The 21,408-nt window shown below is 41.1% G+C and overlaps 1 long non-coding RNA gene across 3 annotated transcripts in view; it reads right to left on the reverse strand.

Moving 5' to 3' along the window:
• Positions 1 to 21,408, reverse strand: part of LOC126077802 (uncharacterized) — a 161,336-nt gene that overhangs the window by 68,874 nt on the left and 71,054 nt on the right. For all 3 annotated transcript variants that reach the window (XR_007517857.1, XR_007517855.1, XR_007517858.1), the window contains 2 exons: positions 18,255 to 18,397; positions 10,995 to 11,067 (listed from right to left, as the gene is read on the reverse strand). This is a non-coding gene — a long non-coding RNA (uncharacterized LOC126077802). The remainder of the gene's footprint in view (positions 1 to 10,994; positions 11,068 to 18,254; positions 18,398 to 21,408) is intronic.

A 21,408-nucleotide genomic window follows, 5' to 3' on the forward strand; every position in this document is an offset into this window, starting at 1 on the left:
TCTAATATGTGCCTGGTGCTTCAGATATTCTGTGAAACCAGTGCAGTCAAAAACCTACAATTTCCAGCATTCTCAGACATAAGTTGTGTCAGCCCAGCCCAGGGCAGTGGCTGAAAGGTGGAGGGGGAGAGAGAAAAAGAAGAGAATGCTTTATAATAGCAGGCCATTATTTCCTTTGTCATATTTTGCTCTCTTTAAAATTGTTCAGTTGCATTTAAGTCCCCAAGAGCCACGAAAATTATGTTGAACAATAGCAGGGATTTGTGAAAAGATTCCTTAGATAACATTTGAGAAACACAAGCAGCCCTTGAACCTTTTTGCATCCAGTACTTCTGACAGGCTTTGTGCACCGCAGCCACCTGCAAGAGCTCTAAAATAGATGCTTTCATAAAACAGAGAGTTCTCAGAATTGATGTGTTAATATCATTCTCTTAATTACTTGACATCTGACCTAAGTAGCGCTAGCAAGACAATTTCAGCCCAAGTGAAAAGGAGAGTTGAAGCCATCATTCACATATTTTTGGCCACAAAAAAAAAAAAGGGCTGCTATTGAGAAAAAACATTTTATGGTATCAGTTAGCCAGATTGTCTACCCAGCTGACATTCATTAAATAATTACTTAATCCACCACTTCACTTTTCCTGTGTATACCGGTTTAGAGTTTCAACAATACAAAGTGTTTAATTACTATTAGAGGTGGTGGGGAGGTGGCTGGGATCCTCGAAGGAAAATGTATGTTATATTGATTTTGTTTATGGAGATTTTTCAAAGCATGGAACAAAACATATAGAAATAAATATGGGTTGAAAAAAACCCTTGAAAGCTCAAGGAAAAAAACACTCCAAATAATGGAAATGTCATTGAAAGATAAAAATTATAGGTCTGAAATTCAAGTTAAATCAGTAACTTCTACTAATCAAACCAAGGCTCCCTGGGTGGGTCACATCCCATCTGCTTCCCTGCCCAAGACAAGGTTTTATTTTCTATTTGTCTTTCTCTTTTCCAAACCGTCAGCACTGCAAAGCCAGTACAGCTGTGGGTGAAGCAGCTGTGTGCTATTCTGCCTCCCACATCGTCAACCAAATCGTCTGCTTGGTTTTTCTTTATTACTGGTACTGATGGGATAGAATGCCAAGGGCTGAGCGGACTGGTTTGTAGCAATTAACTCTGTGTTTATCAGGTATCTCTCTCTCTGCGGTGCTGTTAGCGCCGTCGAGTCACCTCTGACTCATGGCAACCTAATGCACAATGGAACGAAACAGTGCCCGGTCAGTCCTGTGCCATCCCCGTAATCGGCTGCGGATTGTTGTGATCCATACGGTTATCATCGCCTTACTGTTAGAAGTAGATAGCCAGACCTTTCTTCCTACTCCATCTTAGGCTGGAAGCTCTGCTGAAGCCTGTTCAGCATCAAAACAACACGCAAGTCTCCACTGACAGACAGGTGGTGGCTGTGTATGGGGTGAGTTGGGTGGGAATTGCACCCAGCTCTCCTGCATGGAAGGTGAGAGTTCTGCCATTGTCTCCCATCTCTCTCTCTAGGACCTCTCTTTTTGCTAATCTTGCCTTCCTTCTAAATTCTTTCAGCCTTTTTTCCTCTGCCTTTTTATAGTTGTGGAAAGATCAAGCTCATGATTCACTCGATTCCTGATTATTTCTTTAATATGCAGCCGTAAGCATAACTATGTACTTAAAACCGCCCCCCTTTTTCTTTCTGCATAGCCATATAGTACCCCACCTTTTTTTAGATAGCCATATAAATATAGTACCACTATATAGAAGAATCATACTTCATCTAACAGTTCTCGTGCTTAACCGTAAGCAACCACATGATGACCGCACAGAAATCTTTATCTTCATTTCTGATTATTTTCCTCAGAATGTGGCAGTGCTGGATCAAAGGCTACGAGCTTTTTAAAGGTTTTCGATGCACAGTGCCAAGTTGCTTCCCAGAAAGGATCTCTGAGTGTATGAGGGTCTACCACTTTTACTACATCCCACACGCTCTCTTTCTCTCCTTGGTGTAATGCAGAGGTCAGGGCGGTGTTGCCAACTGTGCCTGACAGAAACCTCACCTAGGGTCCTTGTTACAGATAAGAATCCCGGGTTCCCTCCCGCAGAGATTCTGATGCAGTTGCGGTGGACACGCCTGGGGACTCAGTATTAGAGGCTCTCCAGGTGATACTTACGTCAGAGAATCAGGAGAAGCATTCCTTTAGAGCCCGGCACGGGAGCAGCAAGAGCGTACGGTGCTCAGGCTTGTGCCTCTGAGGTATAAACCTTGAATAAAATGCTGGGAGTAGCATCTGTGTTTGTTGTTGTTGCTGACTGTCATGGAGTCGGTTCCAACTCATATTGACCTCATGTGACAGAGTGGAACTGCCCCCTAGGGCTTTCTTGGCTGTAATCTTTATGGAAGAAGACCACCAGGTCTTTCTCCAGTGGAGCCAATGGGTGGGTTCGCACTGCCAGCTTTTCGGTTAGCAGCCAAGTGCTTAACCCATTGTGCCATTAGGGCACCTAGTATCTCTTTTAGGGGTCCATAAAGCTGGAACCCAAAGGGACCCTAGGAGGGAGGAGTCAAGTGAAAAGAGATGATGTTGAAGGCAGGCATTAAAAAACGGGCAAAGCCAATGTAAGCACGCTAGTTAGGGAAGGATCCCTGAAGCAGTCGGCCTGAGTCTGCTGACACCATGCCTGAGGATTGGGCTCCAGTTCAGTGTTCACGCATTTGGAATTTCTCCAGTTATACTGAAGAGTCTTAATTTGGGCAAAGGATGTTTGTGTATGTGTGTGCAATAACACACACACACACATATATATACACACACACACATATACATACATACACACACAGACATGAATATTTATATATTTTTTATATATACATACACACACACACATACACACACGTATATGTAAGCTCTGCCCTAAAATCTTATATGTATAAATGGTATTGATTTCATAAGACAAGAAGTATATGAATAAATTCCTCCTATAAAATTTTAGTTCCTTGCAGATGAATCTTAAAATTACATTTAACCATCACCCAGTACATACTTCCCATGCCTTGAAGTGACCTTTGCTATCAGCTTTGTGCTTATACTCCCATACCTTTTTCTGCACACTTACATCCATGTATGTGCCTGTATAAAATAAATAGAATAGCTATATGTGTGGGCACATTTTATATAAATAATACCGTACTATATGCACTGTTTTGCAACTTGCTGGGGGTGGCGGGGGGGAGAAGGCATTTAGGGCCATTCACACTCAGAGTTCTCTGGACTTCAGATGGATTTGTAACTACACAATTAATATGGGAGTATATTTATTAAAAAAAAAACAAATTTTAGATAAAGCTAAAATCTCCTTCTTCTATTACCACAATTCCAGTCCCATTTTCTCCTCCCAGAGGTAGGTCATATCGTCATCTGGAGAGCATCCTTGGCAATGGCTGCCTTTTACACCTGCTCTGTGTTTCCATTGAGGGCCCTGGTGGTGCAGTGGTTAAGAGCTCAGCTGCTAACCAAAAGGTCAGCAGTTCTTGAATCCACCAGCTGCTCCTTGGAAACCCTATGGGGCAGTTCTACTCTGTCCTGTAGGGTCATTATGAGTTGGAATTGACTTGACAGCAACAGATTTCTTTTTCTTTTGGTTGGTGTTTCCATTGATGCCTCAACATCTAACTGCAGTTGTAGAATCTTTGAACCAAAAGAGATTTTTTTTTAAATAAATTATCTGGTCCAGACTCCTTATTGTACAGATGCAGAAAAGAAATAAATACCTGTTCTCAGGTCACACTCTAACCTTGGCCTTGGTTTTTGTGACCCGTAGCTAGTGTGCTCCACTTTACCAACTCATCTTACTTCTAGCAGCTGCCACTTATATGGTTTAAACTGAAAGTGTCCTTAATATCAACTTCATTTACACAGAGTTTGTGAACTTCTCTCCTGAACCAAGATGTAGGCTTTGGTGAGGAAAGAACTGGACAATCAATGTCATGTATGAGTGATGTAAGGAGCCAGGCTTGCTGTTGCTTTAGGAACTGGGAGCAGCAGCAAGAGCACGGTGCTTGGCCTTAACCTCCTGATACTGCGGGTGAGATGAGGCCTCAGCCGCAACTCTCTGAATCCTCCGTGGGGCAAGATTTTCATTTTGAGGCCAACCGTTTGAAGGCTAGCTCCCCACCTTTTGGTTTTCTAACGATGTCAGAGGCAGAAAGAGCACAGCTGGACTCTTAAATTTCAGGTTCAGTCCATTTCAGGGATAAACAGAAAAAGAAAAGAAAAAACCTTTGGCTCACAAAGTAAGAATCTTTGAAAGGAAAGTTGTGCAGAGTAAATATAGAGCCCCACAATGCCGTTTCTAGCGCCGTGTTTCAGAACACAAGGGCACTTCCACTCTGAAATGGAAAGTTGAGAGACTTCACGTTCCTTAATTAAAACGTATCCCAAGAGCTGGTGGGAGGCACTTGCACAGCCCTACCTGAAGGTACCGATTTACAGAAAAACTTCCAGCCGTGGGATTCATACAAGAGACACGCTGGCAATTGTGAGTTCCTTTTAAAATCAGCTTCTGTCTGTCCTACCTGTGCAGTTACAAAATCAAAAGGGATAATAAAGTTCAATTGTATATTCACAGTTTGATATTTCTATTGACAGGTCTCACACAAAAACATGCCATTTCAGGAAACTCTGATTCTGTGTCTATCTGTGAAAGGAACTGAAAGAGCTCTCCTGGGCTGCAAATCCCCACCCCACAAACCCTCTAAATCTGAACCTATAAAGTGGCACCATCAAGGTTCAAAGGTGTCAAATTTGGCCTCCTCTCCCCAGGTTCTGTTTGTGAGTTTAAAATACCTCTCTGATGGTGAGGGAAAAAGGAAACTACCCAAACCAGAGCCACAACTGAGTTAAAACCACCGCTTCTAAGTAGAGAATGACAGTTAACCCAACCATTCCCACACCATGGAAGCAGTCCGACAGCCACTGCCCCACACGGAGGAACAGGGCAGACCAAGGGCTACCTTTCTCTCTGTCCAGTTGCCCTCTTCTCACCCCACAGAGACTCCGTCTGTATCAACTCTGAACAGTTTCATATTTTACAAATTTCAATACTATGGGAATATTCTTCAGGGCAACTAGGCAACTGGCATGCAGGTGCCTCTAATTTTTGGAGAAGATTTTTCTTGGAAAATAGGGGCGTGTGTTAGACTGGATTCAAAACCAGCAAGTCTGTTCTTGTAATAGCGTATGGGCCTAGGCTTATGCTAGAGCCGAGCACATCTGAATGCAAAAATTAAATGGAGGAAGGGGGGGAACAGGTGCTCTTTTATAAAGGCTAAATTCCATATTTACCAAACTGATTTGCATGAGGCATGTTTTCAATGAAAATATTGCTAGTCATTTTGCTGCATTTGTGCAACAGAAACATAAGGATGGAGCAGAGGAGGGGGGCGGTTCTCAAGCTGTCTCCTTGCACCTACCCTAAGCCAGCAGCTAAGCAGCACATTTGGGAGATCAGCTCTTAGAACTAGTGGCTTCCTACTGCCAAGTTAGTAGTGGCCTCGGTTTTCCTTTGACCCTGTGATGCACTCTCTGAGTCAAGAGATAGATGAGAATCTAGGAGGAACGGTGACAGGTTGTTCCCTCCATTCACTATCGTCAACTGTGCCCGAATTATCTCATTAAAACCAAAAAAACCAAACCCATTGCTGTCGAGTCGATTTCGACTCATAGCAACCGTATGGGGTTGAACTGCCAACCTTTTGGTTAGCGGCCGTAGCTGTTAACCACTATGCCATCAGGGTTTCCAATTAGCTCATTAGAGCTCACTAAATCCATCGCTGTCGAATCAACTCCGACTCATGGCAACCTCATGTGTGTCAAAGTAGAACTGTGTTTCATAGGGTTTTCAATGTCTGATTGTTTTTTGTTTTTTTTTTTGGAAGTAGATCGCCAGGATAGGGAAAGATAATGTATCCAAGGAAAAATATCTGAAGAGTGAAGCACAATTCCAGAGCCTTCTTCTCTCCAACCCGCAGGCACTAGTTCATCACCCAAAGACGACCCCAGTTATTGTTTCATATTGTTCTCGCAGAGAGATTCTCTTCATATACAGTATATGATGTGTGTGCATGTGCAGAGATAAGTATATATTTTTACACAAATGGCAACATACTTAGCGGACTGCACAGATGTGCTGTATTATAATTGCCCCCTCACTGTCCCCTTAGCTGCTAATGGACATAATAGCTAATAATGGGACAAAAGTACAGTATGTGCTTTAATGGAAACACTGGTGGCATAGTGGTTAAGTGCTATGGCTGCTATCCAAAGGGTCAGCAGTTCAAATCCGCCAGGTGCTCCTTGGAAACTCTATGGGGCAGTTCTACTCTGTCCTATAGGGCCACTATAGGGTCTCTACGAGTCAGAATCAACTGGATAGCACTGGGTTTGGTGTTTTTGGTTTATGTGCTTTAAGGCGGGATGATTGCCCTCTGAGGGGGCCCTGGTGGAGCAGTGGTTAAAGCGTTTGAATGCTAAAGGAAAGGTCAGCAGTTCAAAACCACCAGTGGTTCCACTGGATGAGGTATCTGCTTCCTTAAAGATTTACAGCCTTGGAAACCCTATGTGGTCGCTATGAGTCAGAATCAACTCCACAGCAGTGGGTTTGTTGGTTTTGGATTGCCTTCTGAAGAAACTCAGAACTCTGTTACGCTATCCTAATAGGGTAAAGGTGGATGAACTTCTCCTGATGCCAGTAAAACCTGGAATAGCCATCAGGAGACGGTCACCTACCCAAAACAGGGGCAATAAATGATACTCACTGCCTGCAGGAAGTCTTCCACTTTTATTACCACCTTTTACCTTTTATTACCCCTGTTATTACTCCTTTCCCCTACTGTTCTCTGTATGTACTGCTTGGCAAATAGATATGGCTGTCCTGTTAGTATTTAATCTCAGGAGAGGGGGACTTAGATGTTCTCCTCCAGACACAAAGTAGGGTTGCTTGGGTGTGATCTGTCATCACCCTGGGATGGGCGCCTCATTTCAGGGAACATTGGCTGGGGATGATGTTTGCTGTTCTACTCATTCCCGTCCTATTTATCTGTGAGTAATAAATGGCTGTTGGCCATGACACTAAAACCGTGTCTGGTCTGTACTCTGCTCCAAATGGTCTTCACTAAAAACTTGCGAATATGGCACAGACTTAGTGGCCACTATATACTGTAGTGGTCAAGAGTGTAGACTCTGGACTCTGGAGCCAGACCACCTGGATTTGAATCCCGGCATGCCCTTTATTAGCTGTGTGACCTTGGGGAAGTTACTTGCCCTTTCTGGGCCTTAGTTCCCTCATCACTGCTGCTATTGTTGGAAACCCTGGTGTGGTAGTGATTAAGAGCTATGGCTGCTAATCAAAAGATTGGCAGTTCAAATCCACCAGGCACTCCTTGGAAACTATATGGGGCAGTTCTGCTCTGTCATTTAGGGTCACTACGAGTTGGAATTGACTTGATAGCAACGGGTTTGGTTTTTTCTGGTTTGGTTTCTGTTCTTGGGTGCCATTGAGTGGATTCAGACTCATAGCGACCCTTTGTGATAGAGTAGAACTACTCTGTAGAGTTTTCTTGGCTGTAATCTTTATGGGAACAGATCACAAGGTCTTTCTCCTGTGGAGTCATTGGGTGGGTTCCAACCATCAACCTTTCGGTTAGCAGCCAAGTGCTTAACCATTGCACCATCAGGGCTCCTTTCCTCATCACTAAAACTCAAATATTAATTGTGTATACTTCATATGATTTCATGATTAAATTATTTAATATATGTAACAGATTTGCAACAGTGCCTGAAACATAAGTGTGAATTTTTTGTCCCCCACTTAACTATAGACCTTGGAGCTTTTATAGTATTTGTTGGTTTAAATATGACTGTTTTTAGTGGCCAAATGAATAGTGCTCTATTGTATGAAAATACCAAAATATATTCAACAAATGCCCTGTTGCTGGACATTTAGATTTTTTCCAGTCACCTGCTACTACAACAATTATCATTGTACATACATCCTAAAAGTTGAAAGAATTCCTAAAAGTAAAATTACTGAGTCTATTTTGTCATGTTTAAATGTCTGACGGACACTGCCAAGCTTCCCCACAAAAACGTTCTTCTAATTTATCAAGCCAAAAACCCACTGGCGACAAGTCGATTCTGACTCATAGCCACCATATGGACAGAGAAGAACTGCTCCATAGAGTTTCCAAGGAGCGCCTGGCGGATTTGCTTAGCAGCCGTAGCACTTAGCCACTACACCACCAGGGTTTCCCTCTAATTTATAGTCTTAGCAAAAATATTCAGGCCCCTTGCCTATCTACTTTTTGATCTTTGCCAATCCGAGAGGTGACAAATGGTCTTTCAGAATTTGCATTTCTTTAATTATGAGTGAGGCTGAGCATTTTTTCAAGTGCTATACCCATTTTTCCATTAGGTTCTTGGTCTTTTTCTCATTGAGCAGTCTGTTTTTTAAACCACAGAACTCTGTAGTTACACGCTAGACCTTCTGTGAGTGATTGGATCTGCCTCCTGGCTGATCTCAATTAAAGTCTCATTAGCCTGTGCAAAAAGGTTTTCACTATGGTAATTTTATTCAAAATGTTGAACAGTAACAAATTTGATCACTGCAAGGATCCGTTAGCACTCATGCAACCTTATCTGCCATGCTGGGGAATGAGAGTTTATTGCATAATAAAAATGTTACCCTCCGCTTGCGTTAGGCAAGTACTGAAATTTTTATGAGCTCTTCTTAACTAAAGTTATCGATAAATAACACAAAATTTTTGACTGGGCTAATCCTAGATTGATGTGACTTATTTGATAAATCAACACCATAAAGAAACTCTTGGCTCAATAGCCTGATTGTTCAAGGAGAGAAGGAAGATTGTGACTTACTAAGTCAGACTCCTACGGGGAAATATAGGCAGATGTTTTAGCCTTCTGAGAGTTGATCATCATTAGTCAAGGAGAGGAAAGCCTGGTGGCATAGAGTTCAGCTGCTAACCAAAAGGCTAGCAGTTTGAATCTAACAGGTGCTCCTTGGAAACCCAAGGGGGCAGTTCTACCCTGTCCTGTAGGGTGTCTATGAGTCAGAATCGACTAGAGAGCAACAGGTTTGGTTTTTCTTTTTTTAGTCAAGGTGATGGAGGAATTGCTGTAATTGGTTTCCCTATGCACCTAAGGAGTCCTTGACTGATGCAAACCATTAACATTCTCAGCTACTAACTGAAAGGTTGATGATTCGAGCCCACCCAAATCTGCTTCCAAAACTATAGCCATCGAAAAGCCTGTGGAGCACAGTTCTACTCTGACACACGTGGGGTCACTATGGGTCGGAATCAACACAACAGCAACTAGAAACTGATGTACACCAAAGTTATTACAGCACAATGACTCCCTTGTAACCTCCTTGCCCCAGAAGAGCTCAAGCTTAGTTCTCATACTTAAATATTTATCAGAATCATCCAGGAAGCTATACTTTTAAACAAACCCACAAGTGAGTCTGATGATCAAAAGGCACAGTGGAAAATTAAGCTAGCCAAAGCTATTCTAGGATTATTGAATCATATTTGAAGGGACACAGCCCAGGATTCTCTACTTTTACAGGCACACCAACTGATTCTCACGTTCCCTGAATTGGGGACCCCCTGTACTAGGGAGGCATGCAGATGTTATAGCCAGTTAAAGTCTGATAGAGTTAGAAGGATTTTTTGGAATGTGCCCTCCAATAAACTTGGAATCTTTGGTTATGATTGGAAGAGACTTTAAAGGTTGCCTCTTCCCCACAGCTACCGTTTGGGGACTCAGCATTTGCTGGACCTTCCTTTTCCCCTGAAATCATAGGGTAAGTGATCAACAGGAAATCTGTGCACAAGGGAATGGGCAACAATGGTAAATAAAGGGAAAGCCCCCAGTGACTCCTACCCAATCAATCGCCCTGATCCTTGAGTGGTAACTACTGTAAACACCATGGTGCCACGTATCCTTCCAGTCAGTTTTACCAAAGATTAACCTTTCTTTACAAATATATACAGATCCTTTTGTTGTTATTTTCCATAAATGACATCCTGTCAATTGCTCTTACTCATTTTTTGGACTTCAAAAATCCACTGAAAGCTAAGGATCTCTTCCCTGTTCCCCAAAATAGGTACATATATGCAATATTTTGTATAAAAAAAATCTTCAAGGAGATTCATGGCCTCCATGATGCTCATCCCTGGATTCCCTACGCACGCATTCCAGATTAAGAAACCTGTACTAGATGATTCCAAGGGCTGTCCAGTTCAAAAATTATGCTCTGTAAGTTTAAATACAGACCATTCATTCCACCTTTCTAAGCACTCCGTGTCAGCCTTCCTTTCCCTACCCCCTTCCACACAAGAACATTTGCTTATGTAAATAAGCTTTTATTTCTTATCGAAATCTCATATGTACATAGACAAACCTATTGCTGTCAAGTCAAGTCCAACTCATAGCAACCCTATAGGACAGAGTAGAACTACCCCGTGGAGTTTCCAAGGAGGACTGGTGGGTTCAAACTGCCGACTTTTTGGTTAGCAACTGCAGTGCTTAACCACGGCACCACCACGGCTGTCATATGTACATAAAAAAAAAAAAAATCAAATAGTGCCACAAAGTTGATAGTGAGAAAAAAATTCTTCTCCAACCCCAAATAATGCTTCCTCGAGGCAAATTCCTTCTTGTTTTTAGCCATTTCTTCTGAGAGCTTCCTCCATATTTCTGAGTAATTCACTTGCAGCTTGTTTACTGAAAAAGTTCAGCTTGATGAAGCACAAACACAAAATAGCTTTATTTTTCTCCAACCACAGCCTTCAATCGTTTCCCACCTTCACTGCCATCTCAGGTATATACTCCAAGTTTTCATTATAAAAGTCTCATTTAGACATAGTAGTTTTCAGGGCTAAATTAGTCAAGACTTACTTGTATACTTCGATCAAATCCGTCTGAAAGCTTCTCTCTTCTCTTAGCTCAGGCCTGGCCAGTGGCTGAGGGACTAGAAGTGACAAAGAGGGGAGTGATGTGTTAGTCAGGGTTGAGTGCCTCGTGGTGTTCTACTGTCCTGAGGAGCCCCAAGTAACACTACTGTGTTCTCTGGCACCAGGTGCTTGAGAACGGGTCTGGCTGGTATTCATAGCAAGAGTCATACTGCCCACCTGGTTGTTGAGAACCTTCTGTATTCGGTTCTGAGGTTCTCTGTAACAAGTACCACAAACCGAGTGAGTTAAAACAACAGAAAATTATTCTCCCACAGGTCTGAAGGCTAGAAGTCCGAATTCATTGTGCTGGCAGTATGTTATCTCTGAAACCTCTAAGGGAGGGATCCTTCCACCTTGCCTCTTCCACTTCCTGGTGGTCCCAGGCTTTTCTTGGTTCATGGTGGCATAACTCTAGTCTATGCCTCATCTTCACATGGCTGCCTTCCCTCTGCATTTGTCTGTGTCTGTTATAAGGGCTTTTTATAAGGACACCAGTCATACTCCAGTATGACTTCATGTTACCTAAATACATCTACAAAGACTTTATTTCCAAATAAGGACACATTCACATGTTCTGGGGGTTAGGACTTCAGCCTCTCTTTTTGAGGGACACAACTTAACCCATAACACCTCTTTTGTAATGGGTGCTTTTTGGTGGGCACAAAGATCCCATAGATTCATCCATGTATCTCTTCCTTCAGTACTCCCTGTCTCCAGCACCACAGTCTTATTCCTTGCAGGCACCTGACAACCCAGTCCAGTCATTTGTGGATGACCAGGAATCCCTTTCTAACCTTTCCCCATAAGAAGTAAACAACCATGTCTATTGCTCATGGCTGTGTACACAGGGAGGATACCCCTTCACCACTGTCCTTCAGAACCACCCCTGAGTGAGGCTGCAATGCAGCAGAAACCCATCTCAGCTAGCACAAGCATGCCTTGCTGTCGCATCAGAGGGCCTGGCCTAAGCTGTCTCCTTTTCCTTCAGTTGATGGAAGAGAACAGCCCCATGAGTACAGAGGTGTAAATTGAGGGAGAGGCTTTGGCGTAACAGAAGTAGGTGATATGGTAGTCTAGACTACCTTTCCGTGTAACTTACTTGTGCCTTCCAGGTCTGCTTCAGATAGATCCTGAGTGCATCTTTTCTGTTTTACGATGGATTGCTACCATGCCCCATACTCCATGCTATCCTTCGTGAATGTCCTCAGTTACTAGTTTCATTAAATATCCAAAATATGGAACAAATATTCTTGCAGAAAATTTATGAGAAAACATATACACTAAACACTGTGAGAACTGTAATACAATATCTGGAAAATCCTGGGCAATTTCCACTAGTAAAGCCCAGCCCACTCTTTTACCCTTCAACCACAGATGCTTTTTCCCTTTTCCTAAATGGGTGTGTGAAAGCTTGTGGTGCACATGCATCTGTGTTTCTTCTCTGGTATTTCCTGGAGCTTCATTGCATATATGAGAATGTGGAATAGGTCAAGAATTTGTTCTCTGGTTATGTCAAGCATGGTTTCTTATTCTTCTATGTCTGTGAAAGCCACCGGCCTGGCCATAGCTTTTGATGTTTCACCCATTCTTTCCCAAAGGCAGGAACATGGTAAGAATGAGAGTCCCAGGACACCTTCCCAGTGTGGCCCAAGAAAGGAGAATTTAGGCTTCCAGTGGAGGCCAGGCTTGTTTCTCTGCTTCACTCCATTACTAATTCTCTCTTGGCCAGAAAGGCACTTTCTATCCCCAAATAAGTCTCCTAGTGGCCCCTTTTCTCCTCTGTCTTCCATCACTTCTCTTTGGTGCATCCTTCTATTACAATCATGACAAATACTGGAAACGTTTGCCCCATTCATTTAGTGTAAAGAGATGCTGTTTTCTAGTTCTTAAAAAGCAGAAAGCCAGAATGTAAGACATTCCAATACTTCTTGTTCTTAATACCTCTTTTCTCCTGCTCTGACTTGGGACACTGAGTGGTGATTGTAATTACTTTATGACACAGTGGAATGGATTATTATCGCAGAAGAAAATGTTCCAAAGGAGTACTTAAATCCATCAAAGCATCCCTTCTCCAAGTTTGCTAACTTAAATGAAGAATTGTTAACTATGTATTCTCTTTCATTTGTCAGATGTCTTTCCTGACCTTTTATTGTCTCACATTTTGAAAGGAAATTATGATAAAATTATCCAAGCCACCTTCCTCTGAATCCAATGTCTACGTAGTATTATATCTTGGGCTTACCCTGGGTTGGAGCTGTCTATACCACCCAGATCCTCTTTCAACAAGTGTATTCACTTCTTAGGACTACTGTAATAAAGTGCCATAAATTGGGTGCCTTATAAGAACAGACATTTATTGTCTCACAGCTCTGGAGGCTAGGAGTCCAAAATCAGGTGTCAGCCATATTGATTCCTTCTGAGGGCTCTAAGGGAGAAGCTGTTCCATGCCTCTCTCCTAGCTTCTGATTATAGCTGGTGATCTTTGGCATTCCTTGGCCTGCAGATGAATCACTCGATATCTCTGCCTCCATCTTCACATGGCCATCTTCCCTCTGTATGTCTCTCTTCTCTTTCATAAAGACACCACTTCTTTTTTGTAAGGACACCGCTTATACTGGATTAAGACCCACCCTACTCCAGTATGACCTCATGATAACTTAACTAAACGCATCTTCAAAGACCCTATTTCCAAACAAAGTCATATTTACAGGTTCTGTGGGTTAGGACTTCAACATATCTTTCTGGGAGACACAATTCAATTCATAACGAAGAGCCCGATAGAGCAATTCTAAAGACAGACGATGAGTGTAGGGACCCACCCTGAACCTATTCACATTCCCACTGAATCCATGACAAACTCTGGCTGTGAGCTTGCTTTGTTCAGAGTCCACGTAATCCTTACTACCTGATACTGTGTGCCTTTCCTGGCATACTCATGGACCTTTTGCTAGATTTTTAAAATATAAAAAGTAATAAAGCTGAGAAAAACAAGACAAGAGCAAACAAGATGATTAGAGAGGGAAAAATGTGCTCTGTGAGAAAATGTCAACAGATTTATAGGATTCTCCTAGAAAAGGTAAAAATCTGAGTGATTCTGTGCTGTTCTAAGAATCACACGTTTTCTCTGCTATGAGATGGTCAGAGAGGCCTCACAGAGAAGACAGGACATAGCAGGAGAAAATTGTAGAACAAAAAATCCAAGTCACAAAGACCAGACTTACTGGTCTGACAGGGACTGGAGGAACTCCTGAGACTATGCCCCTAAGACACCCTTTTGACCTGGAACTGAAGCCACTCTTGGAGACTACCTCCCAGCCAAACAATAGAAAAGCACATGTGATAAACAATAACATCCGAGAAGAACGTGCTCCTTAGAATAATCAATTATACAAGACCAAAAAGGCATCTGCCCAAAAGCAAAGATAAGAAGGCAGAAGGGAGTAGAAAATCAGGATGAAAGAAAATGGAGAAACCAAGGAGGAAATGAAGAGAATGCTGACACATTGTAGGGAATGAAACCAAGGTCATGAAACACTTTATGACCAAACTATCCAATGGGAAACTAATTTGCTCTGTAAACGTTCACCTAATGCACAATTAAAAAAAAAAATGTTTAGACTATCTCACATAGACAGTTTGAGCTGCCTATAGTATGGCATTCTGCTTCCAAAAAAGAGATATACGGGAGTATGTTAAACCTCTATTGAAAAATAAGTGTCTAGGTAATTAGCAGAACTCAAATACTAACGTAAATTCCCTAGATTTGTTTTTAATCATTCCTTCTAACAAAGACAGAAAAAAATGAATTATTTATTATGTTAGCTTTAACTACTGGAAATGTAAAATAGTTACGTATACACCACTGCGAGGCTTGTTATAGTCTTAATTTTCCAATAACAATGAAAAATTTTTGACAGTGCAGAGATTAGGCGCTGAATAAATGTTCCAGTAAGATTACATTATGTAGCTTTTGTAACTCAATGTGGTGGAATATTGCATTTTCCTGTCACTGAAAATAGAGTGAAATGCAGTTATTAGAATTATTGCAATATCTATATGCACATTTTCAAATATAAATGGCATACTATAAACATAAATCATTCAACTACAGTGTGATTATGTTGAAATAATACAACACGGACAAAAATGAAGAGAAATGATATTAAACTACCTTTTCCAGCTCCAAGATTTGAAATTCTACTACAAAGATTAGAATTACAATTGGAAAATTGAGTAAATACTGTGGCAATAGTTTTAGCCCGAGAAAAGCACCAATCTCTTTGGAACTGAAATCGTAGGCATAGTTCTTATTTATCTCACCAGGCGCTTCCTTTGCACTGCACGAAATAGTCATATCACTAGCAGAAATGAGGTAGGATGTTAACTTAAATTGGAGATAAAATTTAAATCTGGAGAGGTGGTAAAAACTAAAAAGAAGCAATGGGGGGGTTGTTTGTTTGGAAAGGCTCCAAATAAAAGGCAAAATGTAGGGGTCCATAATGCACCATCAGCCCACAGAAAACCAGGAGGCACCAGTGGCTTACATGCCAAATACATAGATTTTCTACATTTTTCAAAGTGAGGGAACTTCATACCCCCAGATGTCTGATTTCACTTGAGCGCCACACCACAAGGGATGAAATATAGACTTGGAAAGCGTAAAAAATTGCTTCTCATCGTGAAGGGACCAAGACAGGAAACCAGCAGGGCCTGTCCATTGTTTCCCACAAGGCCATTTACAGTCACCAAAGCTGTTGTCCCAGGTTGTGACAGTGGGCAATGACCAGAAATGGGGGTTTGGGAGTGAGGAGAGGAGAGACAGTGAGACTGAGAAAAAAAAGTGCAGTTCCATAACCTTGTTCTTGTTGATAAAGCAAATCATTTACAGCCATGAACAACTCTGATGAGCCTTCTAGAGCTTCTAGACCAGTTGATCTCAAACCTATCAAACCAGAGCTAACGCCCATAATGAATATCTTATGATGCCCTCTTTACCTATGAAATTCAACCTACCCAGGAACAGAATTCTTTTAAGTTCATAAAATTCCCTAAGTATAATGTAAAGGTGTAATAAAAGGCAAGTAATGTATAATAACATATGTTTCAATATATAGATGTTCAGGCCTGAATACCGCTATTGACTATATGTAGAATCGCCAGGCGTGGGATAGCTGCAAGTGGAGACTGAAGGCGAGTTGTTCTACTGACACATTACATACCATGGGCAGTGTTACAATTTGGTGCTGTGATTTTCCGAAATTGGAAGCAACTTTTGGCCAAATTCCAAATGAAACTAAGTACAGCCTTCCCTTGATTTATACAATATTCCTGAAAAGTAAAGCATTGTTAAAACTATGCAAGATATACTTCATGTTTACATATAAAAGGGTGTAGGTTCTAGTCTCAGGTAATCATAAATATGTGTTTTTAAAAAAACCTGTGTGAATATCCAGTGGGATATTCGAAAGTCCAGCAGGAGGTGTGGCAGTTTTTCATTGTGCAGGACTAAAGCGTCCCTGTCCCCTCACTCTCACTAAATGTCAGTAGGGTCTCTCACCCCTGCCATCATTTTGACAATTAAAAATGCCCCCCACAAATTTTCCAAAACACCATTGGTTTAGGAAGTTCTGGCTTTATTTATATGGCATCACACTCTCCCAACCAAGAAAGGCCTATCTTTGTTGGTTTTAGAGAAAGGAGAACTGGAGCTTAAGAAGAGGGATTGGAACTAAGTCAGAACAAGAACCCAAGCACCAGAGACTTTGAGGCTGCAGTAGTGGAGCTATAGGTTGGGGAGGAGGAACGGAGAAGTCTCAGATATCCCTGAAGTTCCTCTCCTTAGTTTAATAGTTAAGAATGTTCATAAAAAGCCACCCAAGACTGCTCTTCTTGAACCACTCAGGTTACCTTGGGCTTGTTTGGCCATGGCAAAACTCAGACGGGGGTGAACAATACTGTTGTGAACCCAATACCCTCGTTATTTTCCAATTCTACCTGTCCTCTGTCTCTAATGGTGTCATATCGTGTATAAGGGAAAAACAGGATGCCATGCCCTCTGCAGTCAGTCCCTCAGAGTGCTCTGCTCACCACAAGGAGAGAGAAAAGTTGCTAATTGGACCTATTTTTTTCAGGGGGTCAGGATAGCTCTTCTCTGGCCCAGAACACAAAGGAGGCTGTGGCTGGATATGAGTGGCAGGGGAGAAAGTTGGAAGGAAATGGGCTCAAATGAGGATCCACAGAAGGTGTGAGCGGAGAAGTGACATAGACCAGTGTGAATGACAGAGTTTTCTTAAAGATGCTGGGTGATAAAGGAGCCACACAACTCTACATGTTGTTCTTGTTGTGTGCCATCAAGTTGATTTTCAACTCGTAGCAACTCCATATGACCAAGTAGAACTGCCCCATGGGGTTTTCTAGGATGTAATCTTTTATGGAAGCAGATTGCCAGGTCTTTCTCCTACAGAGCCACTGGGTGGGTTTGAACCCAACCTTTGGGTTTACAGCGAAGCATTTAATTGTTATGCTACCAGTACTCCTCATGGAATATGGGGTACCTTCTTTCTTAAGACTTTTTGGGCACTCTGCTAGCTAGATTCTCCATAGGCCACCACTACAAAGAGCACAGAGCCAGGAACCTTTTTGCTGACTCCTCTTTCCCCTCTCCTCTGTCACTTCTATTGCTTTCCACCACTACCCCCAAAGGACCACCCAAGGACTCTCCTCCATCATCGTCCCTCCATCATCCAGAGTACTTCAGCCCTCTCTAGTCCTACCCTCAAACTCAGCACCACGCCCACCACAAGGCTCAATTAAGCACAAGAGCCTTCCTCTCCATCCATAGCAAGGACCTGTAGAATTAGACACCCATATGAGCACCCACCTTCCCAGGGCACAGTGAGGTTTAAATCACATTTTCCCTCTCTAATATTAATATACAAATCGCTTACCAATTATTCAGTCAGATGTCCCAAAAGAAATAAAATTACATTCCCACTGCTAAAAAGAGGCATAATACTAATTCGCCCATTTTCTCACCTTAACAGTTAGCATTTTATCAAGTGCCTGTTCTGTGCCCAGTGATAAGTGCTCAATATAGGTAGGGGGTTACCATAATCCTGCTTGGTGTAGTACAGGGTCAGCAAAAGAGGAAGACTCTCAATGAGATGGATTGACACAGTATCTGCAAAAATGGGCTCAAACATACCTTCTCTTTTGAGGATGGTACAGGACAAAGCAAGGTTTCACTCTGTTATACATGAAGTTGAGTCAGAGCCAACTTGATGGCACCTAACAACAACAATACCACCATAATCCTGGACACATGATGTCATCAAGAGTATCTCCGATCTGCAAAAAAAAAAAAAACATCGTCTATGTTTCTGGCTTTTATGAACATCCTGCATTTTCTCTCTTGTTCCTCACAACAACCTCTAACTGGAATATTATCCCTATGTTACAGGAGGTTTAAACCGGTTGAGTTGTGCAGGGTTGCACAGCTCTAAGTACAGAACTAGAATTCAAAGCCACGTCTGTCTGACTCTGAAGACAGCTGCTCTCCTCTCTCAGCCCACTCCTTGTTACTGTCTCACCTAGTCTTGTACTGGCTGTTCCAGAACCTCACACACCCAAGGGGTACACAAGCCTTGCGATGAAGAATAAAGAAAATACACTGGACTTTTTCCCATAGAGTGTTATAAAAGTAAACAAAATAAGGCCCCACCTTTTTTAAAATTATAATCACCAAAGCAGTTTAAAATCTTACAGCATTATCTCCCATTAAACACGGAATATTTTTATAATTTTTTTAAAAAAAGCAGTCTTAGCCCTTGTGTGGCTGCTTTGTTGTTTGCTTGTGGACTTGAAAATTCCATTTCAAAAGGAGTTGCCTATGAGTGAGGTCCCATCATGAATCCTTCATTCCAGCACCACATGTTTCTTCCCTCAGTGACTCTTGATCTCCTGTTTGTAACAGCTGCCAAGAATTCAGTCTTTCTACCAGCTGGAAGGGAGGCCTGAACCTCTTATAGTTTCTCTGCCCCCCCCCCCCCTTAGAATTACGATATAAAATTTAGTCATAGCAGATTTTGGAGAAAAAAAGAAAGACACAGGAAAAAAAAAAAAAAAGAAAGAAAAGAAAGTCACCACTCCTAGCCATCCTGCCTCTGATGCACCAAACACAGTCCTTGTCATGCTCCCGTGTCTGACTCAGTCTAGAAATATCAGTCACCCTCTGTTTTCCCAGAGTGGTGACTTTCACTTTAGCTGAGCCATAAAGCTTGAACTTGGAAAGGAGAACCGTGGGAGAGTAGACGCCACTGAGCAGACACCAGCTGGGGACAGCAAGGTCTTGAAGCAAGTTTGCTACAGCTCTGTGGGGGTCATGAAAGCAGACAGAATAATGTCATATTTTGAATCTCCATGGTTTTCCCTTACTTTTGTGAGAAAACCTAAACTGCAAGATTTTGTAAGGAAGTGCCGTGGACAATGAAAGATCAAGGAAAAGACTAAAGCAAAGAGAACAGAGAAAGCTAGATATATTTACAAAGGAGCAAGGAAATGAGGAAAATAACAAAGAACACACGAACTTTTTAGAAGGCGGTTTGACAAAATATGCAAATATCCTCAAAGATGTGCATAACTTTCACCCAGGATAACCATTTCTAGGAATTTCTTTTAAAGATGTAATTAAGGAAGTCTATAAGTATTTTTTTTTTTTTTTTTAGCTTCAGGAATGTTTATCCTAATATTTTGTAATGACAGAGAATTGGAATCAATATAAATGTTCAGTGATAGGAGGTTGATTTAGAAAGTTCTGCTCTGTCTAAATGGAATACTATGCAGCCATTGAAAATCATACTGTGGGAGTTATTTGTTAATGTCAAAATAAATTATTTAAATACTTTAGAGTGAGGAAAAAATTCGATTACAAAAACAGTATAGGGAAATTCTGTTTTGGGCTAAGATGGAGTAATGGAAACCAAGATTCACCCTCCTGCCTAAAACAAACAAACAGACAAAATGTATGAAACAATAAGTTTTAAAACACCGTTCATCATTCTTTCAAGTATGTATGAAACATTTTATAAAGCTAGACCATATTCTGCCCCATCAAACAAGTCTTAATAAATTTAAAGGGATTCAGGTCATACTAGTTTTATTCTCTTACCCAGTGGAATTAAATCAGAAATCAATTACAAGATTTATGGAAAATTCTCAGAAATTTGGAAATTAAGAATGCATTTCTAAATAACCCATGGGTCAAAGAAGCAATCAAAAGGGAAATTAGAAAGTATTTTGGACTAAAAGAATATGAAGACACAATACATCAGAATTTGTATAATGTTATTAAAACAGTGTGTAGGGATGAATTTATAACACTAAGTGCTCATTTCAGAAAACAAAAAAGGTTGTAAATCAATAACTTCAGCATCTACCATAAGAAACTATAAAAGAAGAACAATTAAAACCAAAGAAGAAAGAAATAATAAACATCAAAGCAGAAAACATGAAATAAAAACCAGAAAAATACTAGAGAAAACCAATGAAACAGAAAGTGGCTTCTTTAAAAAGATCAATGAAAGTATAAACCTCTAGCCAGACAGATCAGGGAGAAAAGAGGAGAGATACAAATCAACAATATAAAAAATTACAACAGTGACATCACTGCAAATCCTATTAAAAGGATAAAGGAGAATATTGTGAACAACTTCATGCCAATAATTTCAACAACTTAGATAAAATGAACAAATTCCTTAGAAGACACAAACAACCAAAGCTTACTCAACAAAAAATAGCCTGGATAGACCTACATTTATTAAAGAAATTGAGTTTGGAATTATGAATCTTCCAACAAAGAAGACTCTAGGCCCAGATTGCTTCCCTAATATTAAGGAAGAAATAATGCCCATTCTACACAAATTCTTTCAGATAATTCAAAAGAAGACAATATTTCCCAGCATATTTCATGATACCAACATTACTCTGATACCAAAATGAAAGATTTTACGAGAAAGAGAAAACTACAAATAGCCTTCATGAACATCGATACAAAAATTCTGAACAAAATATTAGCAAATCCAGTGCAACAATACATAAAAAGCTAAAAATAATGACCAAAGTTGGTTTAACATTGAAAATCAATCAACATAATTGGCAATATTAACAAACTATAAAGAAAAAAATGGACTTACTAGATCCAGACAAAGCGTTTAACATTTATCATACGTCCATTTCTAAGAAAAACTCTCAGCGAACTAGGAATAGAAGGGAACTTCCTCAACCTGATAAGAGCATCTATGAAGAACCTTCAGCTAACAAACTTAATGATAAAAGACTGAATACTTTCCTCCTAAGATCAG

The sequence above is a fragment of the Elephas maximus genome, chromosome 6, assembly GCF_024166365.1.
Source record: "Elephas maximus indicus isolate mEleMax1 chromosome 6, mEleMax1 primary haplotype, whole genome shotgun sequence".
NCBI classification, from domain to species: domain Eukaryota; kingdom Metazoa; phylum Chordata; class Mammalia; order Proboscidea; family Elephantidae; genus Elephas; species Elephas maximus.